Here is a 21434-nt window from a genome sequence, read left to right as displayed (position 1 = left end):
AGCAGCTCAGGACATCATTCAAGCACTTCAAGAAAATTTTACTATTGCAAGAAATAAGAGAAGAGAACTTTGTGAAAAATTGCAAAATGAGAATGATGAAAATGAATCACTTAATGATATAATAAGCAAGTTGAAACAAGAGATCATGACAACAAAAAATGAGAAGCAAGATATTACTATGACATTTTGCAAAGAGATTGAGGATAGGAAGAAGAATGAAGAAGAATTGACCAGAAGACTAAGTGATGCAGCAAATGAGAACACAAGACTTAGCTATGAAAATGACATGTTGAAGACAGATCTGATGCATACTCAGAATGACTCAAATGAACTAATGAGACAAAAAGAAGTCCTAGAAAGAGAACTAGCAACTGCAAATCAACACAAAGAAAAATTCAAGAAAAGCTCAAAGGAACTTGGCACCTTGCTGAACAATCAAAAACCTAAAGGTGACACTTCTAGAATTGGCTTTGAAGTTGGTGAAAGCTCTGGTACTACAAATACTCAGGATCACAGCAAACTGGTAAGACAACCTAATGCTTATAAATTCAATGGTAAATGCTTTAACTATAATAAGTATGGTCATAGAGAAAATGAATGTAGATCTAGAAATTATCAGAATATCAACACACCCACCAGTCAATGTTCTAAATGCAACAAAGCTGGTCACAACTCTGAAAACTGCAGAATGAATGTAAGATGTTATTTTTGTGGAAGATTTGGACATTTATCTAATCAATGCAGAACACAAACTGACATAGGTTATGGGAAAGCTATTTAGAAAAATAATGTAACCTATTATGCATGTAACAAGATTGGACATATTGCTAAATTTTGTAGAAGTAAAGCAACACCGGTAGACAACAAAAGTTATAGCTTGAAAGGTAAAGAAAAAGTTGAAGAGGTTAAGAAAGAATTCTCAAAACAATGGATTAGAAAAGCTAATCTAAATATTGAGAATACTCCTTCACTGGTAGAGCCAACCAATGCTTCACCGGTAGGACAAAGTGATGCTTCACCAGAAGGACAGAGCAGTGCTCCACCGGCAAGAAGTTCTTCATCTAATTGAAAAAATTTCCTTGAGGGTTTGACAATCTATTGATACATGTGCTATTATTCCCTCGGTTAGAGATAAGAAGTTGGAAATTACTTGTTACTGGAAAACAATGTTAAGTGAATACTTAACCGGCATGCAATTAATGTGGTAGATGGCAAAAAGACATTATAAAATTAAGGTTTTGGCTCCATTTCATTTCACCGAGATATCAATTTTTCGAAGAGCGTGAAGACTCCGAGCTAAAACATTTCAAGCAAGAAGCAAGAACACTCCAAGCAATCATCCATCCAAGGTAGTAAAAGGTATTTAATCATGGCATCCACCTCTGTAAGTGAATATATAGAAAACCCTACTATTGTGGAAGTAATAAAAAGACCTAGGCCCATATTTCAATTAGTTCCTGAGATAGCAAAGAAGGATGACACCTTAGGTGCTTTTTCTCAAATTCCTAAGGGAGTTGTATATGCTGAAGACCCCAGAATGTACATCCACTGCAACATTGAAGAGTTAGGAGATGAGGAAATTAAAACCATGTATAAAACTGTGATATGTGATAATACCAACAATATAAACGATGAACACAAGATCATTGAGACCCTAGGATTTACAGAAATTCTTAGCATTCCTAAATTTCCAAAGGATGTGATTAGGATAGTTTTAAGCAGAGTACATGGAGAATTTTTCTGGTTAGATGCAATTCACAAAATCACCAAGGAAGCTGTGAAAGCTGTCACAGGGTTACCGACCACCGGTAAAAGACCAGATAAAACCAAGAAGGTTTCCAATGACCTAGTTATAAACCTAACTGGTGCAACATTTAACAAGAGGTCTCTAAGGGTTAATGATGTAAAAGATGTCAATGTGAGATTCATCAGTATGATATTAGGGTATAAAGCTACTCATGCTAATAGACTTAATTTAGTTTCAAGTTTATGCATTAAGAGTGCTTATGACATGATCATAGACAATGCAAAAATTGACATATGTGAGTGGTTAAAGGATGAATTAATTGACAATCTTGGAAAGATTAAGAAGGACAAGAAATGAACTTTAAAATTTGGAAATCTGTTAGTATGCCTAATGCTACATATAACAAAATAGGTTCCTAGTATAGGTTACAAAGAACTTGGATATGACATACCGGTAGGCAAACAATTGACTGAACTATTCAATAACATGGGTGAGAACAAGGAAAACAATATTCATGACTTTTTCCAAGAACTAAAGACCAAAATGAAGAAAAGAGTAAGGTTATCACAGAAGATTGTAGATAAATACAAAGATGATATATGCTTTGTCATCAAGAAAGATGAAATCTAGATGGAAGCGGTCATCCCAAGGACAATTTGGGTAATCAAGATGGGATATGAAACAGATGATCACATAGTTGAAACATATGCTAAAGCACTTCTAGAAGCCCCCAAAGAACCAAAGGAAGAAGTATTTGGTAGTGTGGAGAATATTGAAAGACAAATTCAATCAAAGAAAAGGGTGAAAAAGGTTGAGGCAGTTGTAAGGAAAGGGTCCAGACAAGCAAAAGCTATTAAGGAAGATGTATTGAAGAAAACCAGCATAACAGAGGATGAGTTAGCAGCTCCATAGCCTGAAACTCACCTATCACTAGTAGGTACTTCTTTAGGAAGTGACATGCCTGCAACTTTTAAAAGAGTTGTAAGAAAAAGAGATCCCTCACTGGCAACCACACCTTCACTTAGGAGGACAAGGCAAAAGCAACAAGCTGTGAGATCTTTAGCTAGAAAGGCCACACCAAAGACAAAACTGACACCCAAGAAGAAGAAAAGGACAAACAGAGACTTGGCCCCTCTTGATATACTACTGAATGAAATCACATAGGAAGGTAAACTGAAGAACATAGAGAAAATATATGACACTCTAATAGCTGATGAGAAAGAACAAGTTGAAAATAGTGTTATATTGTGCATGGATATGTACAAGAAATTTCTGATAGAAGTAGTCAATGAAATACTAGATGAATTATTCAAAAGATTAGAGGCAAGAAGATAGGGAATGATAGAATTGGATAAGAAAATAAAAATTGAAAAGTTACTTGATGTATATCCGGTAAACTCTCCACAAGAAATTGATGACTTGATTGCAAAGGCCAACTGGTCAGTATTCTCTACTGCACACCAGCATATTTCACTAATGGGAGGAAGAGTTAATGAAGTGACAGAGGAAATAGAAAATGGATGGGATATATTCCTGGTTGAGAAAGAAAAGCAGGAAGAATACAGGAACCCCAAGCCTTTCTTAGTCTATCAGAAAGATAGAGATATGGGTAAAGGAAAAGTTGGTGGACCACCAAGTATCAAAGTTAGAGACAACTTACCCCCACCTTCCTTGATCACTCCACTAGTAAAATCAACAACTACTGAAGATCAACTGGTAGCTAAGAGTATGGATGTAGAGGATAATAATCCTAATCCTAAAGTCCTATATACTGTGAATGTTGATACTCAGAAGATCAACATAGTAGTAGACAAAGATACAACAGAAGAGTTAGATATGGCTAGTGAGCCTTCAGTGACTGAGGAAACTGATAAACAGGTAGAAAATAATGAGAAAAAGGTAGAGACTGAGACACAGACTGAGGAAATGAAACCTACAGAGAAACAAACAAAGCAAAAGGCTCCAGAACAACAACAACCAGAACAACATCAACAACAACAACAACAACTAGTGAAGTAGGAAAACTAGTGCTTAAAGAAATGTAGACACAAACTGACCTACTAGAGGTCAATACAAGCTTGGTTACTTCCACTGGTACTTAAATTGTTGGATCATCATTAGGATACAAATCAACAAATGTGACTAAGGTACTACTTGATTCTATCAAGAAAATAACTGACTGCAGCTCACAGGCTTGCAAAGCAATTGATGATATCATACCAATTTTGAAGGTAATTGCACCTAACTGTAATATAGATAACAAAGATTCTTTAGGACAATTGGATACACTATGTAAATACATCTCAGAAAACATTGAGAAAATAAAGGAAGATTTAGTGAAGGATAAGGTAGAAATTGAAAATAGAAATTCTTTGATGAGCAAATAAAGAAGTGTAATAGATATTTTGACACACTTCTACTGGAATTATGCAATTTGTTGAAAGAGTACAAAAATCTGTACAAAGATACCTGTAAAACATACTTTTTGACTGTAGATATTGACAAGAAAATGAGCAAGGTACATGATGAGATCAATAAACTTGCAGATAGTTTTGTTAACTCACTTAATACACTATCAGTTTTTGACAAGAAGATAACAAATTTTGAGGAAGAACTACTCAAATTGGAAAGAGAGAAAGAAAGGATAATAAATAAGGCAAAACATTTGAGATCTAAATTAAGTCTAAGATTGGACTATCTAGCATCTCTGCGGAAGGAAATTCCTAAGGCACTAATACAGGGAAGCAAAACACCGGCAGAGCACTTGCAACATCTCAATGGTACAGTGAAGAGAATAGAAACAACAATAAAGGATAGCAAGAAGTTTATGGATAGTATAAACTTGATTTTGGGAGATCTTTTTCAAATCATAACTACCAAGCTACAAGGTTGAGTTTATGGATAGTTGAAACTACCAACTTTACTGACATCTTGACAACCTTTGTCATTGATGCCAAAGGGGGAGTAGTGGGATGAGAAAATTCAAATCACAAAATAGGAATCATATGCTCAGGGGGAGCACACACATTTTTGGTAATATTTTTGGACTACACATTTTTGGATACTTTTTTGAAATTTCTCATGAGTGTTGCCATCAATGCCAAAGGGGGAGATTGTTGGCATATGCACACTCCAATGAGACATTGTATGTGATTGAAGGTTTTGTCATTGATGGCAACCTTGCAATCCTATGGCACTGGCAAAGGCATTATACTGACATCAACAGATCACACTCTACACCGGCACTCAGGACACCGGCACTGGCACAAAAGAAAGGAAGTATACCGGCACAGAGGCTGACAGGATTTTGTTAATTTTATATTTTGTTTATTATTATAAAAATGTGTAAGCCGACTTGGAAAATTATAAAATGACTCTTATATATAAAAGAGATCATTGTAGACATTTGAGTAATGTGATAGAGAAGTTTTAAGGAAAATATTAGGCAGACCTAATGTGTGAAATATGGTTCAAGAGGTATATGTAAAGAACAAAGTAGGAACCGGTACTAAATCTGGCATAGAAGATGCCATTGTAAAGCAATACAAGATATTGGATTTGTATAATCCTTATCGTAAGTTAGTGTGACTTCTCATTGAGCAGTGAGCTCTAGGAAGTTGGCCTTCCTGCATGTGCAGGCCCCTATTGTAAGTAATATTCTCTTATTGGCCAGTGAGTGAATATTGTGGGTCACAAATCCCACTGAGGTTTTTCCCACACTGGGTTTCCTCATTAACATATTGTGTTATGGTGTGTTTTTCATGTGGATGTTCTTGATTCTATTTATTGCATTATTTATTGCATACCAGTACACTGTTATATTATGTTCTACATGTTTTAAGTCAAGAAATTCTAATTACTGGTTAGATATTGATTCACCCCCCCCTCTCAGTATCTGTGGGATCCCTAACAATGGTGTCATCAAGAGGTTTTATCAGTATTATAAAGCGGAAAATCGCGATCGAACCCTAGTTGTTCTCCCCTCTTCCAACTCCGAGGAGAGAGAAGGGAGGTTCGCTAGGATTCGATGGTTTTCACTTAGGGGAGAGACTTTACATTCAAAAGAGGGGTTGAAACCCACAAGATCCAATCCCATGCAATGCAAGATTGGATGCTAAATGTGTTTCAAGGGTTAAGACAGCAAGGCTACCCTCTTTTGTAAAGAATGTTGATAGAAGAATTAAGCTAAGCATGAATAGAAAGTGATAAAGATTCGCTTATAAACTGAGATAGGAATACAGTATGAAGCTGCGGACCTGGAATTAGTAGTAAAATGTCGATACGGCGTTGTCCTGCAAATTTGAGCAAAAGTTGTCGGGACGATGGCGCCCGGCGCCATGGTCCTCCGAAAAATCCGCGAAACGAAGGGGGATCTGTTCGTCTCTGCACAAGGATTCCAGATCTTCAATTTCAGCCGCATACCTGCAATCTACACACAGAAAAGCGAAGACGATTGGGGGGTTAGGGATTAGGGGTTTGCCTTTAGGTCAAACCCCAGTTTTGGAATTAACCAAGAAATGAGCAAGAGCTGTAAATGTAAATGACTGTAAAACAAGTACTAATACCTTGTTCTAAGGATGTTTGTATCCTTATGTGCGAAGGTATAGATGTTGTATGTTGTATGTTGTAGCATGTAGTATGTGATCTCCTCTTCAATGGTTGAATCCTTGACTTGAATGCAACACTTAGCCTTGAATGGAGACTTGAAATGATCAATTGCTTGAAGGAATGCTTGAATGCTTGAATGCTTGAGTATAATTTCCACGCTTTTTCCATCATGTCGAATGAAAGAGGAAAATGTAGTTTATATACTTGTCATTTAGGGCTGATAGACTGATTTTCCCGACCTTAGGCCGACCAGGAAAGTTAATTTCCAAATTGCAAACAAAAAGACCCGAGACCCCTTAAGAGACCGGGCCCAAAATAGGACCCAGGGACCAGGGCGCTGGGCGCCTTGGTCCTAAGAGACCGGGCCCAAAATAGGACCCAGGGACTAGGGCGCTGGGCGCCATGGTCCTGGGGACCAGGGCGCTGGGCGCTCTGGTCCCACCTCCCGGGACAGCAGGGTGCAAGGAGGTTCAGGCCAGGGTGCTTGAAAAATGCAACTTTCGGGGTCTCCATTTAGGTTGCGTGTTGCGTCGCCATCGTGAAGACCGAAATGCAGTCGAAATTGCAAGTGTCACAATTTTAGGACACTACATTTAGCCCCCACTTTAGCGGGAGTATGTATGCTCATACTTTCGGTAAAGTACAAGGAATCAACATTGAAAGACTTTCACCACATCAAGGAGGCAAGATACACCAAGCCCCCAGTGGACTAAGGATCTTACGACTTCGATTGACAAAGTAAAAGGGAAGATCACGAGGAAGAACCATGACTGTCAGTAGTAAGGTTCCCTCACTATGAGTCATGCAAGAAAGATATCAAAAATTTTCAAGGCAAGGCTAAATTTACAAAGAAATTTTCAAGTATCTTGAAAAGATATGAACGAGATGTATGCCCCACTACGTTAAAGCGATCGCACACGCCTCACCGGGGGTGATTGTTTTAACGTAGTGATACACATAAGAAATGAGAAAGGAAAGGAGCACGTTATCGCAAGGATTTAGCCCCCCAGTGTGAGATAAACCCAAGGATAATAGACACAAAACACAAAGCACGAGGTGACTTCGCTTTCTGCGGGGTCAGTATGCTGTATGATAATTCATGTATATATATCATATGTGTGTATGCATAATTGTTCTTCATTCCCCAATCAAGGAAGGTCACCTAGAAGAAAGGAACACATGTGTCTTTTGAGTCAACATGAGAGAGATCGAGAGATCTCAATACTTTGCATCGTCCTCAAGTAAACAACACTAAGGACAACAAATAGAAGAATGAGAATAACATATAGAAGAAGTAACGAAAGAGAGGAGGAGAGAATCTGCTATGCTAATGTAACTAGTCTAGCACGTCATCTACCCCCCGATCTTGCTGATCAATGTTTCAAGAAGGCAGGGAACACACTAGAGGAGGAACATCCAACACAGCAGATGGAGCTATCACAAGATCCAAACACGGGCTATGTTCATGTTCTGAGCCACGTTGTTCTTGTCTAGGAGCTAGGATAAGTGCTTTAGAAAATTCATTAGATAAATGGTTATCAATATCAACAAGTTCATATTCACTATCAGAAGCAAGAGAAGTAACATTTTCATCTATATCATCATCAAGATTTATAAAAATAGGATCTTTAACTCACACAGGATCAAGACCATCATGCATCTTATGTTTAGGAGATTTAGGCTCAATGTCCGGCTGAGGAGAAAATGGAATAATGCTTGTTGAAGGTGTTTTTGGAGATTGCAAAGTTTGAGCTCTAAGACGATGCTTTCGCCGGAATTCACGTGCAGAATGATTTCATCTAGTCTTAGTAGGAAGTGGAGAAGATTGAGGAGGAGGAATGTTCTCATCCTTAGCACTTGGGTGTTTAGGTTGTGGTCTCTTAGGCTGGATAATAGGAGAAGAAGAAGGTCTCTTCTCTCTATAAAAAGAAGGAGTTGGAACTGCTCCATATAAAGGAGGAATTTTTGGTTTAGGGAGAAGCCCAAGTCCATCATGACAAGGAGGTATAGGTCTACTCTTAGGAAGTTTATTAGGCATAGACATAGTCACATCCATAGGGATGGGTTGGGAATCTTCTTGAGGAAAGACATTAGTTTTATCTTTCAAAGGAAGAACTTCCTTCTCAAGAATGATAGGAATATCAAGTTTAGGTGTTCTAGGTTCACTTAGAGATAGGATCATATCTGTTTTCCACTTTTGATAAGATTTGAAAAGATGATCACTTCGCGGAGGAAGAGATTGGAATTGTTTAGGCCAAAAGTAATCAATAGGAACGCTAGAAGTTCTTTCAGCTGGTTTAAAGAGACTATGATTGACAGTAACAACTTCACCATTATGGGGAAATTTCAAACACTTATGAATAGGAGAAGCAATAGCTTTCATGGAAGATAGCCAAGGATAGCCAAGCTCCACACGAAATTGTTCGGCAGATGGAATAATAGCAAAGTTCACATCAAGAGATTTGTTATGGACCTCAATAGGCAATGTAATAGAACCAATTGCAGGAGAAGAAAATGCATCAAATAGTTTCACAACCACATCTGTTTTGTCATAGATAACTTGATTCAATTGCAAAGTAAAAAGGAATTCTTCAGTAATCACATTAACCATGCATGAAGGATCAATAAGCACTCCACGGCAAGGTGTATTCTTGACTTTTGCAACTATGTATAAAGGACCATCAGGTGCCCTAATGGTTTCACTGGAATCAAATGTGATGGAAGGTTCTTTAGGGATTTCTTGCTACTCTACAAAGTTAATCACATTCGGAGTCATAGACACAAGACCATCAGATGAGAGAGAGGAATCCTTAGCCTCAATTGCATTAGAGGTATGAGAAGGTAATGGATCAGTGAAAATCTAAAGATTTTGGTTAGGAGGAGCTACAGATGTGTTGCCTTTATCATTCACTCCAGAAACAGAGATAGTATTGTTATCAATCAAATTTTGAATTTTACCCTTTAAAGAAAAACATTTTTCAGTATCATGCCCAGGCTGACGGTGAAATTGACAAAAAGATTTGTTATCAAAATAAGGTGAAGTAATCTTTGCAGGATCAATTTGCCTTATAGGAGGAAGAGTAAGCACATTTTGTTCCAATAACTTATTCATAATACTATGCAATGATTCATTCAAAGGAGTATACTTTCTTTCTTTCTTGAAAAATTTAGAAATAGGAGGCACACCTGATGCTACATTCACATTGTTGTTGATGATGTTTTCATTGAATTTGATGGAATCTCTGTTCGGTTTAAACTTCCCAAATGGTTGTTGACTGCTATCACCCTTATCACTCGGAGCCATAGGATGTGATTGTTCCATTTGACTCACAGTCAGTTGATAATTGTGAAGAGTTGCACACAACTGTTGGAAAGAAGTAAACTCAGAAAACAAAAGTTTGTCTCTAATGTCTTTTTGTAAATTAGAAATAAAGATTCTTTGAATATCATTGTTAGGCACTGGAAAAGAAATTTGAGCATACAAATGCTTATATCTACCAATGAAATCAGTCACTTTTTCTTTAACACCTTGTTTACAATGCATTAAATCAATCAAAGTAACTTTAGGACTTATATTGTTTTGAAATTGTTGAATGAAAGCATTTGCAAGTTGTTCGAAAGAAGTAATAGAATAGGAAGGCAACGAGCAATACCATTGTAGGGCTTTGTCTCTTAATGTTCTAGTAAACAGTTTTGCAAGCAACCTTTGGTCATAAGCAAAATCGGTACATATTGTTTGAAAAGTCTTAACATGTGTTAGAGGATCTCCTTTACCATTATAAAGTTCCAAATGCGGGATTTCAACATGTTTAGGAGGGATAGCTCGAACAATGTCAAGAGAAAGTGGGCTCGCAACATCAAATGTGGGCACACTAAACTTAGATTGATTCATAGAGGCAATTTGTTGCTGTAAAGAAGAGACAGTTTGTGCTAGATTGTTAATGGTCGCTTCAGTCGAAGAATTCATATTGGATGTGTTAGATTGAGATGGAGGTGTTATGTTATTGAAAGAAGGTAAAGAGTAAGGTGGTGGGACTCTATGATAATTAGTCATAGGAGATGATTGGACAGGAGGAATACTACAAGGAGGGATGGAATGGTTAAATGAATTGCCCCCTTGTGTCATGTTCATTTGTGGTGATATAATAGGCACACTCATTGAAGAAACCGGATTGAATGAAGGAAGAGGGTTAATTGAAGAAGAAGGGTTGCCCCCATGACTGGTGATCATAGGAGGAATGTCTTGTGTAGAAGTAGCCATTATGTTTGATGTAAAAGTAGGTATGCTAGCAATAGAAGTTGTCAAAGGAATAGAATGATTGACTTGAGTAGGAGGTTGTGTATAACCCAAATTTTCAGCACAACTCTTCATAGGCATCACATTCAAATCCACAATGTGTGCAATACCACGCAAAATATCAATTCCATTCTTATCACTTTGAAGCATACGTTTTAGACCCTCAATTAAAGGAAGAGCTTGACTATCAGGGTATTCTTGAGACATCCATTGTCGAAAATCGTCAAATTGGTTATCCAATTTCGAAAGTTGTTCTACAGAAACCTCATGGAGAGCTTCTTCATCATTAGGAGGATTAGAGGAATTATCCATGTCCTCGTTAAAAAGGCTATTCAAATTAGGTTCCATCTCCTCAGTAGTTAAACCTCGAAAAGACTTAATTCTATGGCTTCGTCTAACGGGAATAGTGTAAGTAGGGCTTATTGTTGTAAAACTCATGCACTAGAAAGAGAGAGAAGATTTTGAATTTAGAGGTAGCAATTTTCAGTAAAATCAGCCAATCTTCTGGATTTAAGCTGTTAAATGCAATCACAACAGTCTCCCGAAATTTTAGAAAAAATGTCCGGGACCGTGGCGCCCGGAGTGCAACACAGTCCTTGCAACTTTTTTTGAACTTTGCAGGGATGAAAGGTATGATGATTTTAGAGCTAATCTGAAAAAATTGAGTGATTTTACGATCTGTAGATAGGCCAAATTAAAGTTGCAATCTCGAAATTGAACCCTACCAAGATTGTTGAAAAATGCAAAATTTGAATTTTGAAAAAGAGAGGGAAACTGAAATTTTGAATTTTATGATTTTAGAGGGAATGTCAAGAGCAATGCAAATTTTGAAATTTGAAAATTGACTCAATTTCACGCAAAATTCAATTTTGAAAGCGGAAATCAAAGTTGTTGTAATTAAGCACTTAATTTCAAAAGTCACAAATTGCAAGAATTTGAATAAAGCACTGAAATTTTTAATGAATGATAACACACTTTTCAGATTTAGGACAGTAAGAACACAATTTTGACACAAAATTTCAATTTCAATGATTTTTAAATGTTTAGAAGCCTTAATCCAAGCAATCACAAGACCAACTTTGACTGTAATTTTGAAGGTGTTATAATTGATAAAATCAGCCAAAATTCTGAATTTTAGCAAAAAAACGTAGTAAGATCTCGCTCCCGAAATTTCGGAAAAAATGTCAGGGACGATGGCGCTCGGCGCCACGGTCCTCGCAACTTTTTTCCAAATTTTCAGGGATGAAAGATATTGTGATTTTATTGCGGAATCCAAAGTTACAGCTGATTTGGAGATGTTTTGATCAGTGAAATTGCCAGACAAAGGTTGAATCAAGAGGGTTTCAAAAATTAGGGTTTTGACATTTAACCACTTAATTTTCAAAATTAAAGCACAAATATGAATTGATAATTTGTAATAGAAGGGCAGATCTAAAACAGGCATTAACATTTAGACATTTCGCAAGTTCAATTACTAAAAAGAAAATTTAGGGTTTTTATGCAATCACCTCTAAAATTTTGCAAAAGATCAAACATGGAAATGTAATCAATTTTTTCAGATCTAAGCATGAAAAAATCAGAAAGGATGTTCACATCGGGTTCACCAAAATGTAAAGCAGAAAATCACGATCGAACCCTAGTTGTTCTCCCCTCTTCCAACTCCGAGGAGAGAGAAGGGAGGTTCGCTAGGATTCGATGGTTTTCACTTAGGGGAGAGACTTTACATTCAAAAGAGGGGTTGAAACCCACAAGATCCAATCCCACGCAATGCAAGATTGGATGCTAAATGTGTTTCAAGGGTTAAGACAGCAAGGCTACCCTCTTTTGTAAAGAATGTTGATAGAAGAATTAAGCTAAGCATGCATAGAAAGTGATAAAGATTCGCTTATAAACTGAGATAGGAATACAGTATGAAGCTGCGGACCTGGAATTAGTAGTAAAATGTCGATACGGCGCTGTCCTGCAAATTTGAGCAAAAGTTGTCGGGACGATGGTGCCCGGCGCCATGGTCCTCCGAAAAATCTGTGAAACGAAGGGGGATCTGTTCGTCTCTGCACAAGGATTCCAGATCTTCAATTTCAGCCGCATACCTGCAATCTACACACAGAAAAGAGAAGACGATTGGGGGGTTAGGGATTAGGGGTTTGCCTTTAGGTCAAACCCCGGTTTTGGAATTAACCAAGAAATGAGCAAGAGCTATAAATGTAAATGACTATAAAACAAGTACTAATACCTTGTTCTAAGGATGTTTGTATCCTTATGTGCGAAGGTATAGATGTTGTATGTTGTATGTTGTAGCATGTAGTATGTGATCTCCTCTTCAATGGTTGAATCCTTGACTTGAATGCAACACTTAGCCTTGAATGGAGACTTGAAATGATCAATTGCTTGAAGGAATGCTTGAATGCTTGAATGCTTGAGTATAATTTCCATGCTTTTTCCATCATGTCGAATGAAAGAGGAAAATGTAGTTTATATACTTGTCATTTAGGGCTGATAGACTGATTTTCCCGACCTTAGGCCGACCAGGAAAGTTAATTTCCAAATTGCAAACAAAAAGACCCGAGACCCCTTAAGAGACCGGGCCCAAAATAGGACCCAGGGACCACGGCGCTGGGCGCCATGGTCCTAGGGACCAGGGCGCTGGGCGCTCTGGTCCCACCTCCCGGGACAGCAGGGTGCAAGGAGGTTCAGGCCAGGGTGCTTGAAAAATGCAGTTTTCAGTGTCATGAGCAAGTTTCGGGGTCTCCATTCAGGTTGCGTGTTGCGTCGCCATCGTGAAGACCGAAATGCAGTTGAAATTGCAAGTGTCGCAATTTTAGGACGCTACATTTAGCCCCCAGTTTAGCGGGAGTATGTATGCTCATACTTCCGGTAAAGTACAAGGAAACAACATTGAAAGACTTTCACCACATCAAGGAGGCAAGATACACCAAGCCCCCAGTGGACTAAGGATCTTACGACTTTGATTGACAAAGTAAAAGGGAAGATCACGAGGAAGAACCATGACTGTCAGTAGTAAGGTTCCCTCACTATGAGTCATGCAAGAAAGATATCAAAAATTTTCAAGGCAAGGCTAAATTTACCAAGAAATTTTCAAGTATCTTGAAAAGATCTGAATAGGATGTATGGAGACAGAGGCGCTAGGCGCCCTGGTCCTGGCAGGACCAGGGCGCCTAGCGCCCCTGTCCTGGTCTTCTGCTCTGCAATTTCACACAGAGTGTTGTCCCAACTTTCTCTCTCTAGATCTGTATCCCGCGGCGTCGTCCGAATCTCGAAACCTGCAATAATATCTGAAAAGGGGGAGGGGCAGCTATATAGGGTTTTGCCTTAGTCAAACCCCCGCTTTGGTGATTTCCACCTCCACGAATAGCCAAGTTGTTTTGTAAAATGTATTGTGTGTGCAGACCTAGTGTGTGTGCAAGGTCCAAAATGCAAGAAAGCAAACTAGAGCAACCTAGAAAGTAAACCCTAATTGCTTGTAAATGATAATGTAAATGCTCTAAATCAAGATGCAATGTGATCTAAAGCATGAATAAATGATGTACCAAAGCTTATGCAAAGACATGAAAACAATACGAAATCATACCCAACCCTCAAGGGAGGAGTACAAGCCAATCTTCAGTCGGTAATCTCCTATTGTTCTTCAATGTCTTCCAAGCCCTAAGTGGATGAATGAATTTGATAGATGCTTGATAGAATGATGTTGAATTTTGTTGAAGTCCTCAAAGATTTGCTCTTTCGCTGCATATGAAGTTCCTGGAAACAAAAATCCGATCCCTTCAAAATGAGGAAAGAGAGCTTTTATGTATGAAACCCTAGGTCGTAAATTCGTATTTTGGCCGGCCTAGAGATTGAATATCCCACCAATTTCTTGGGGTTAAGCTTTATTTTATGATTGGATTGCGCTCCTAAAATTTTAGGAAAAATGTCTGGGACCATGTGCACCGGGCGCCACGGTCCTGGCAACTTTTCACCAAATTTTCAGGGCCGTCGGATATGATGATTTTAGAGAGAATCCCAAAGTTGCAGGTGATTTCGAGATGTTTTGACCCCGAAACCAAGCCCCCAAGTTCGGAATAGGACTTAATTAGGGTTTTTGATTAAGTGGTGTATTGGAGGAATAAAATGCGAAGGGCGCGCTTTAGTGAAAGGGCCCAACTTTATGATGTAGAGAATGATGAAATAGGAACCTTAGACCTAATTAATTTGATTAATTAAGTGCTTAAGGAGAAATGCAATGCAGAATGTAAAATGTACTAAGGCGGGTGCTAAACTAGGTGTGAAATTGTACCACCCTAGCGAGTGCGTACAATTTACGACGCTACAAGTATGAATGGTCACTGGTAATATGGACAAGGTGCAGATGAAGAAGAATCCCTACCTGATGAAGATGGGCATGCTTTGGATAGACATGTCTGATGTCTAAATAAGGAGTTCCATCGACAGTTCAGCATAGTACAGTCATGAGGCGTTAACCAGTACAGTGTGAGATACCAAGAGGGTTAGTAAATTGGCAAAAAAGAGGAACCAGTAGAATGTTTAGTTAGTGATCCTATCTGAATCAACATGAAAATCCAAGCTGGTAGGTAGTCAACTTGAATGCCACGTGGAGTCAAGGTGGTAGATTTGTATGCAATGGTAGATGAAATGTACATCAATGAAGTAGTTGCAGAGTTGGTCAACATTAATGGTAGATCTCGTAAATCATGGCATGTGTTGCAGGTCATTATAGAGGTTTGTGATTCAATGTCTAGAGGACAACTGAGAGATAGCTTAGAGTGAGCAAGGAGATCAAGGAAGATGAAGGAAACCACAAGATCAATCTTGTTGTTTGACCAAGAAATCAGCTGACAAGGTAAAAAACAGATTGCCAAAGATAGAAGGTGTGATCAAGAAGGAAAGACAATGGAGGTGATGAGAAAACAATTGTCTGGGTAATTAGATTAGACAAGATCTGATTAGATTTGGTTTGCCTCGAGGTAAGTGAGGAAACCCTAACTGCCCAAAGTTTGAATTATTTTTTGGCAGAAAAATCAGGCTATAAATATGCATGCCAAAGATATTGTTAAGTACTTCTTAACAGAAGAAGATAGTGCTACTGTGAAGTGATTGAGTGTTACTTTTGCATGTGAGAGAAAATCAGTCAAGTAATCAATGAGTATCTAAGAAGGGACTGGGTGTGAGGGAGAACCAGGTTGAAGTGTTCAACCGGTAGCAATGCAGAATCGGTAGTGTCCATACCGGTAGAGCAGAAGTGAAGGAAGCTATAGAGAAGGCGGACATAGAACCGATAGAGTATAGTACCAGTAAACAACATAGTAGTGAGGAGGAGATCAAGTAGAGCAGAATAGAGGAGAGGTGAACTGATAGAGTTTACCGGCAAGGAAGCAGAAGATGAGAGCAATAGAAGAATGGGTCGGTATAGATGACAAGGTGTCTCACCAAAAAAGAGAGGTATATGAGATGGTTACAAGATTCACTTGTAACAGTGGTATTAATTTTGTATTTGAATTTATCTTTGTGAACACGGAGTTGTAGCTCGGTGCAGGGGTTGTAGCCCATAAATAAGTCAGGGGTTGGTGCTCCTTGGGTTGGTGCCCTAAATCAGGGGTTTGTGCTCCTTAGGTTGGTGTCCTAAACATTGTAACATAGTTTCATTGTGAGGTTGGATTGGAACAATAGACTCCAGTAGCATTGCTCACCGAGGTTTTTCCCATCTTGGGTTTTCCTCGTACATACTATTGTTATGTGATGTCCCTCTATGTGAATGCATTTGTGTCTAGTCTCCTCACTAACTTGTAAGTCTGCATTGAGTTTGTATCTAATAACTCATATACTCACATAAGTCAATTAAAGGGAAAGAGTTTGAGAACCACTGATTTACTCCCCCCTCTCAGTGGTGAATTGTGTCTAGCAATTGGTATTAGAGCATAGGTTCCTAGTCAGATGAGCTTTCTCTAGTTTGGGTAGATTCTGGCTTAAGAAAACAATGGTTTGTTTATTGTCAATCCTTTCTCTAATGTTTAATGGGTAGCTATTCCATTTGAAGTTGTAGAATGGAAGTTCACTTATCCTCTCTAGGATATGATGTCTAGATGTTTGTTGTAAATGGTTGCTCTAGTAAAGTCAGTTCTCACACCGATTTAGATGCAGAAAGAAGATACCAGTACAATGAAACAACTATGAAGGCTATTCTCTGTGGGTTAACAAATGATGTCTCTTCATAGGTGGACAGATGTAAATTGGAAAAAATCTTATGGGAGAGATTGAAGAAGCTCTATGAAAATGAGCCCACTATTGCAAAACCGGCTTGTGATGATATAATGAAAAATGCATCTCATGTATCTGCAGATGATGAAGGAAGATCTGCTAGCAGCTGCAACAATGATGATGAAGGATTCCACCTCTTCATGGCTCAAGAATCAGAAGATAAGGTACACACATCTAAATGTGATAACGCAAATGGATCCCACATATATGATGTGTTTGATAGTGATAATTAGGAAGAAGGAGACAAGGCAGATATATCTAGCCATCAAGATCTATTTGAGAGTGAAGGTGAAGAAGAAGAGGAAGAAGAAGTTGATCTTGAAGGTGAGCTTGTGAATTCACTTGAAGAACTCAATAGAGTAAGGAAGGAATACAAGCTATTCAAGAATGTTGCTATAGTGGAGCAGAATCAGTTGACTAAATGCCTTGAAGAATCTGAGAAATGCATCTTAGAGTTGAAGACTCAAGAAGAAGACACCAAGGTGTGTCGGTGTAATGATCTAGCATCTGTGCTAGAAGTTAAAGATAAAGAATATCTGCAGCTGGTTGGAGAAATGGAGATTCTCCTAAATGACCTTGAGAAATGTTAGGATGAACTCAAGGTAAGAATTTGGTTTGATGGCAGTAGTGATTTCTTGGATAAAATGTTGAAGAAGCAAAAGCATGCCAAGGACACTTAAGGTTTAGGAAGCGGTGCCAGTGAATGCTCCACCAGTAATAATGTCCCGCACAATGACATTTTGTTTGTCTCCTCAAATGGAGAAATCAAGGGATAGACCTTCACAGTCAAAAATGCTTCCCAAAAGAAGGTTGACCTAAGTACAACCGGTGAAGACTTGCATACAAGAATAAAGACCAGTGCTGTAAGAAGGAGGAAAAATGTACATCCCAAAGGCAAAGGGAAGATGGGAGAAGAAAACTTCTCCGGAAGCAGGAACATGAGAAGACAACAAAGAAGACCTCCTATCAGCAGAGGACAAAGAAATGCTACCACCCATAGGGAAAACTAAGTGTGGCAGAAGAAGAGACCAGATGGAAGAGATGCACAGAATGGACAATCTAGGATCCATCCTCAAAGAAGGAGAAGTGGAGATGCTAAACTGATAAGATCTCCCATGCATGGCAAAATAAATTTGTAAATCATATGGCAGAAGAATGTAGAAAGAGATCTAGAAGGAATAATCTAGGATATCATCTAGTCATCATACACATGAAAAAAATGTATCCAGGAGTAGATACATGCATATCCCCTCTCTCAGTTATGCTAGAAAGAATCCATTTGTTGTTCCTAATAAAGTAGATGTTGTATGTTATAACTGCAATGGATCTAACCAAAGAGAGTTTGAATGTAGGAAGAGGAACTTGCAATCTTATGGAGGCCGATACAAAAACTATGCTCTATAGAAAAGTGGGTACAGAGCATATGGAAGTCAGAGACTTGTGTGGAACCAAAGGAGAAATGTCCAAATAGGAGCAAGAGGTCCATCGATTTCAGTTTCTTGTCACAACAACATTACCAAAAGTAGACGGGCAAACCAATATATCAAGAGATCCCCCAATCATGAAGTTGGGATGGATGTTGTGTGCTACTATAGCACTACCTTCAGTTGTGAAGAAGAATAAAAAATGGAAGGAACCATTAGCAGAAGATGGTAAGACCTTCTCCCAAGACTGAAAATGGGAAGAAGAATGAAATCAAGAAGGTGTGGAGGAAGAAGACCATGGGTAGGCACTATGCATTCAATGCATGAGTGATATCTCCTAAGGCCTAAAGGAGATACAGGACCTCAAGGGGAGTAGTATATTGAACTAGATCATTCACCCCTTCAGTAAATAAGAACACTTGGAAGAACAAGGTGTTGTCGGTATGAAAGAAGAAAATGACATGATAAAGTGTTTAGAGGTTTCCTTAAATACACACCTACAGATCAGAGATGGATCACTACTGTTGTGTCAAAGTTTAATGAGATAACAATTGGAATCAAATACAAAGTGACACAAAGGTCAGGAGTCATAGGAAGGTGCTTTGGTAATGATAGTGGACCAATACAGGATGTTATCGACATAAATGCTAAGACAATGAGGTTGGAGATCATTGCAATAGCCCCAGTAGCATAGAATGTGGAGTTCATGTCTTAGGTGGTATTGTAAAAGACCCGAATGCCATATGTTGGCCTAGTGGTTGATCAAGTAGACATGCATATTTTTGGGATAACCAGTTTAGTTTATGGCATGGTGATGTCATTGTATGGCATTGTGAAGATGAAGGATCATGTCATAGGCTGTGGTGGATATAATGGAGTTGAAAGATCATCAAATGATCACATTTGCACAACTCAACTAGTACATGGAGATGATTGGAACCCCAGTATTGGACCTAATCAGAGATAAGGACCTGAGATGTATGATGCAAGGCCGACATGCTTGAACTTGAAAGTGTAAGTGCACTGATTTCCCAAACTGCAGATGATGGAAGTTACAGTAGGAATACCCAAGAGAGTTTCATTGTTATGGGTATCTACTTGTAAATTGGCTGGTTGTAATCATAGTACAATCACATTTGATTCTAAAGAAATTTGGGGTCAAACGAGAAGTGATGTAGTTTGCCGACAGGTGAGTAGTATTCACTAACATATCCTTCTGCAATTGAGTGCTTTAACAAATGGTTTTAGATTTGCTTTCTCAATTAGTGTCAGTTGATGTTTGAGTCCTCCATCTCAAGTGTTGTGACTTGAGAAGATGTAACAATTTGTAACAATTGGTATCAAAGAATGAGAGATGTCCGATAAAGACAAAGGGGGAGAAAGAATTCTGTCAGTGCCTGGTAAATACAAGGAGGAATGATATCTTGACAGTGCCCTTTTCCATTGTTGTCAAAGGGGGAGAAAGATTATGTAGTATACTGCATACTACATGAGAGAAAATCCATTGGATCATACAAAGGAGGAGAGAGATTATGTAGTATGCTGGATACTACATGAGCTGGCATCAATGCCAAAGGGGGAGATTGTTGGCATTGGGTTGTCATTGATGTCAACCGGTAGGGGATGACTACCGGTATGAGAGATGTATGTGCAACACTGTCATGAAGGAGTACAAGATGAGATATCCTTGATATCACCTTATGTTTCAGACCACCAGTAAGGAAAGGATGTCAACTGGTAAGTGATGTGTTGACATGGAGAAGTCACATCAACTAAGTGAGTGGTTGTCAGTCTGCAAAGGTCATGACTAGTGTACAAGAAGGATGAGCAAGCTGCTTGGATGTTGTTTGTGATGAAGAGGCAGAACGTTACCTAAATCACATCAACACAAGAGGAGAAGGATGAATAGATCACCGATATGTTGTGGTTGAAGAAGAGCGGGACTTCCACTAGATGAAGATGCAGTCATTGTGAGATGCAATGACTAATAGTGAATGTGCCCTCACTGAATCACATGTGCCTGTTTGAAGGTTTGCTGCACAAACAAGGAAGTCACATAAGTGCATTGTAGGATGCAGAAGACTAGGTGTTACTCCACCAATACAGATGAAGAGTAATGAGTTTGTCACTTTGGCAAACCAGTAGAGATATGGTTAGAATTGATTGCAGAGAAGGCATGGCTGAGCAGATGCAGATAGAGGAAGATTGGTCTGCTTAAAGATGGAGTCTGTGGAAGGTTGATGACATGGTGTCATCAAGAGATTTTACCAGTATGAATGGTCACCAGTAATATGGACAAGGTGTAGATGAAGAAGACTCCCTATGTGATGAAGATAAGCATGCTTTGGATAGACATGTCTGATGTTCGGTTAAGGAGTTCCACTGACACTTCAACATAGTACAGTCATGAGGAGTTAACCAATATAGTGTAAGATACCGACAAGGTTAGTAAATTGGCAGAAAAGAGGAACCGGTAGAATGTTTAGTCGGTGATCCTATCTGAATCAACATGAAGATCCAAGATGACATGTGGTTGACTTGGATACCACTTGGAGTCAAGGTGGTGGACTCGCATGCAACGGTATATGGAATATACATCGATGAAGTAGTTGCAGAGTTGGTCGACATTAATGGTAGATCCCATAAATCATGGGATGTGTTGCAGGGTGTTGCAGAGGTTTGGGGCTCGAGGTTTGGAGGACAACTGAGAGATAGATCAAAGTGAGTGAGGATATCGAGGCAAATGAAGGAAACCACAAGATCAATCTTGGTGTTTGACCAAGAAATCAGTTGACAGGGTAAAAAGTAGATTGCCAAAGATAGAAGGCATGATCAAGAAGGCAAGACAATGGTAGTGATGAGGAAATAGTTGTTTGGGTGATCATATCAAAAAAGATCTGATTGGATTTGGTTTGCCTCGAGGTAAGTGAGAAAACCCTAACCGCCCAAAGTTTGAATTGTTTTTGGTGGGAAAAGTAGGCTATAAATATGTAAGCCAAAGATAGTGCTACTGCGAAGTGATTGAGTGTCACTTCTGCATGTGAGAGAAAATTAGTCAAGTGCTCAACGAGTATCTAAGAAGAGA

Source organism: Cryptomeria japonica, chromosome 3 (assembly GCF_030272615.1).
Source record: "Cryptomeria japonica chromosome 3, Sugi_1.0, whole genome shotgun sequence".
In the NCBI taxonomy this organism is placed as follows: domain Eukaryota; kingdom Viridiplantae; phylum Streptophyta; class Pinopsida; order Cupressales; family Cupressaceae; genus Cryptomeria; species Cryptomeria japonica.
The sequence above is the reverse complement of the archived record's forward strand: the minus strand, read 5'-3'. Positions refer to the sequence as shown.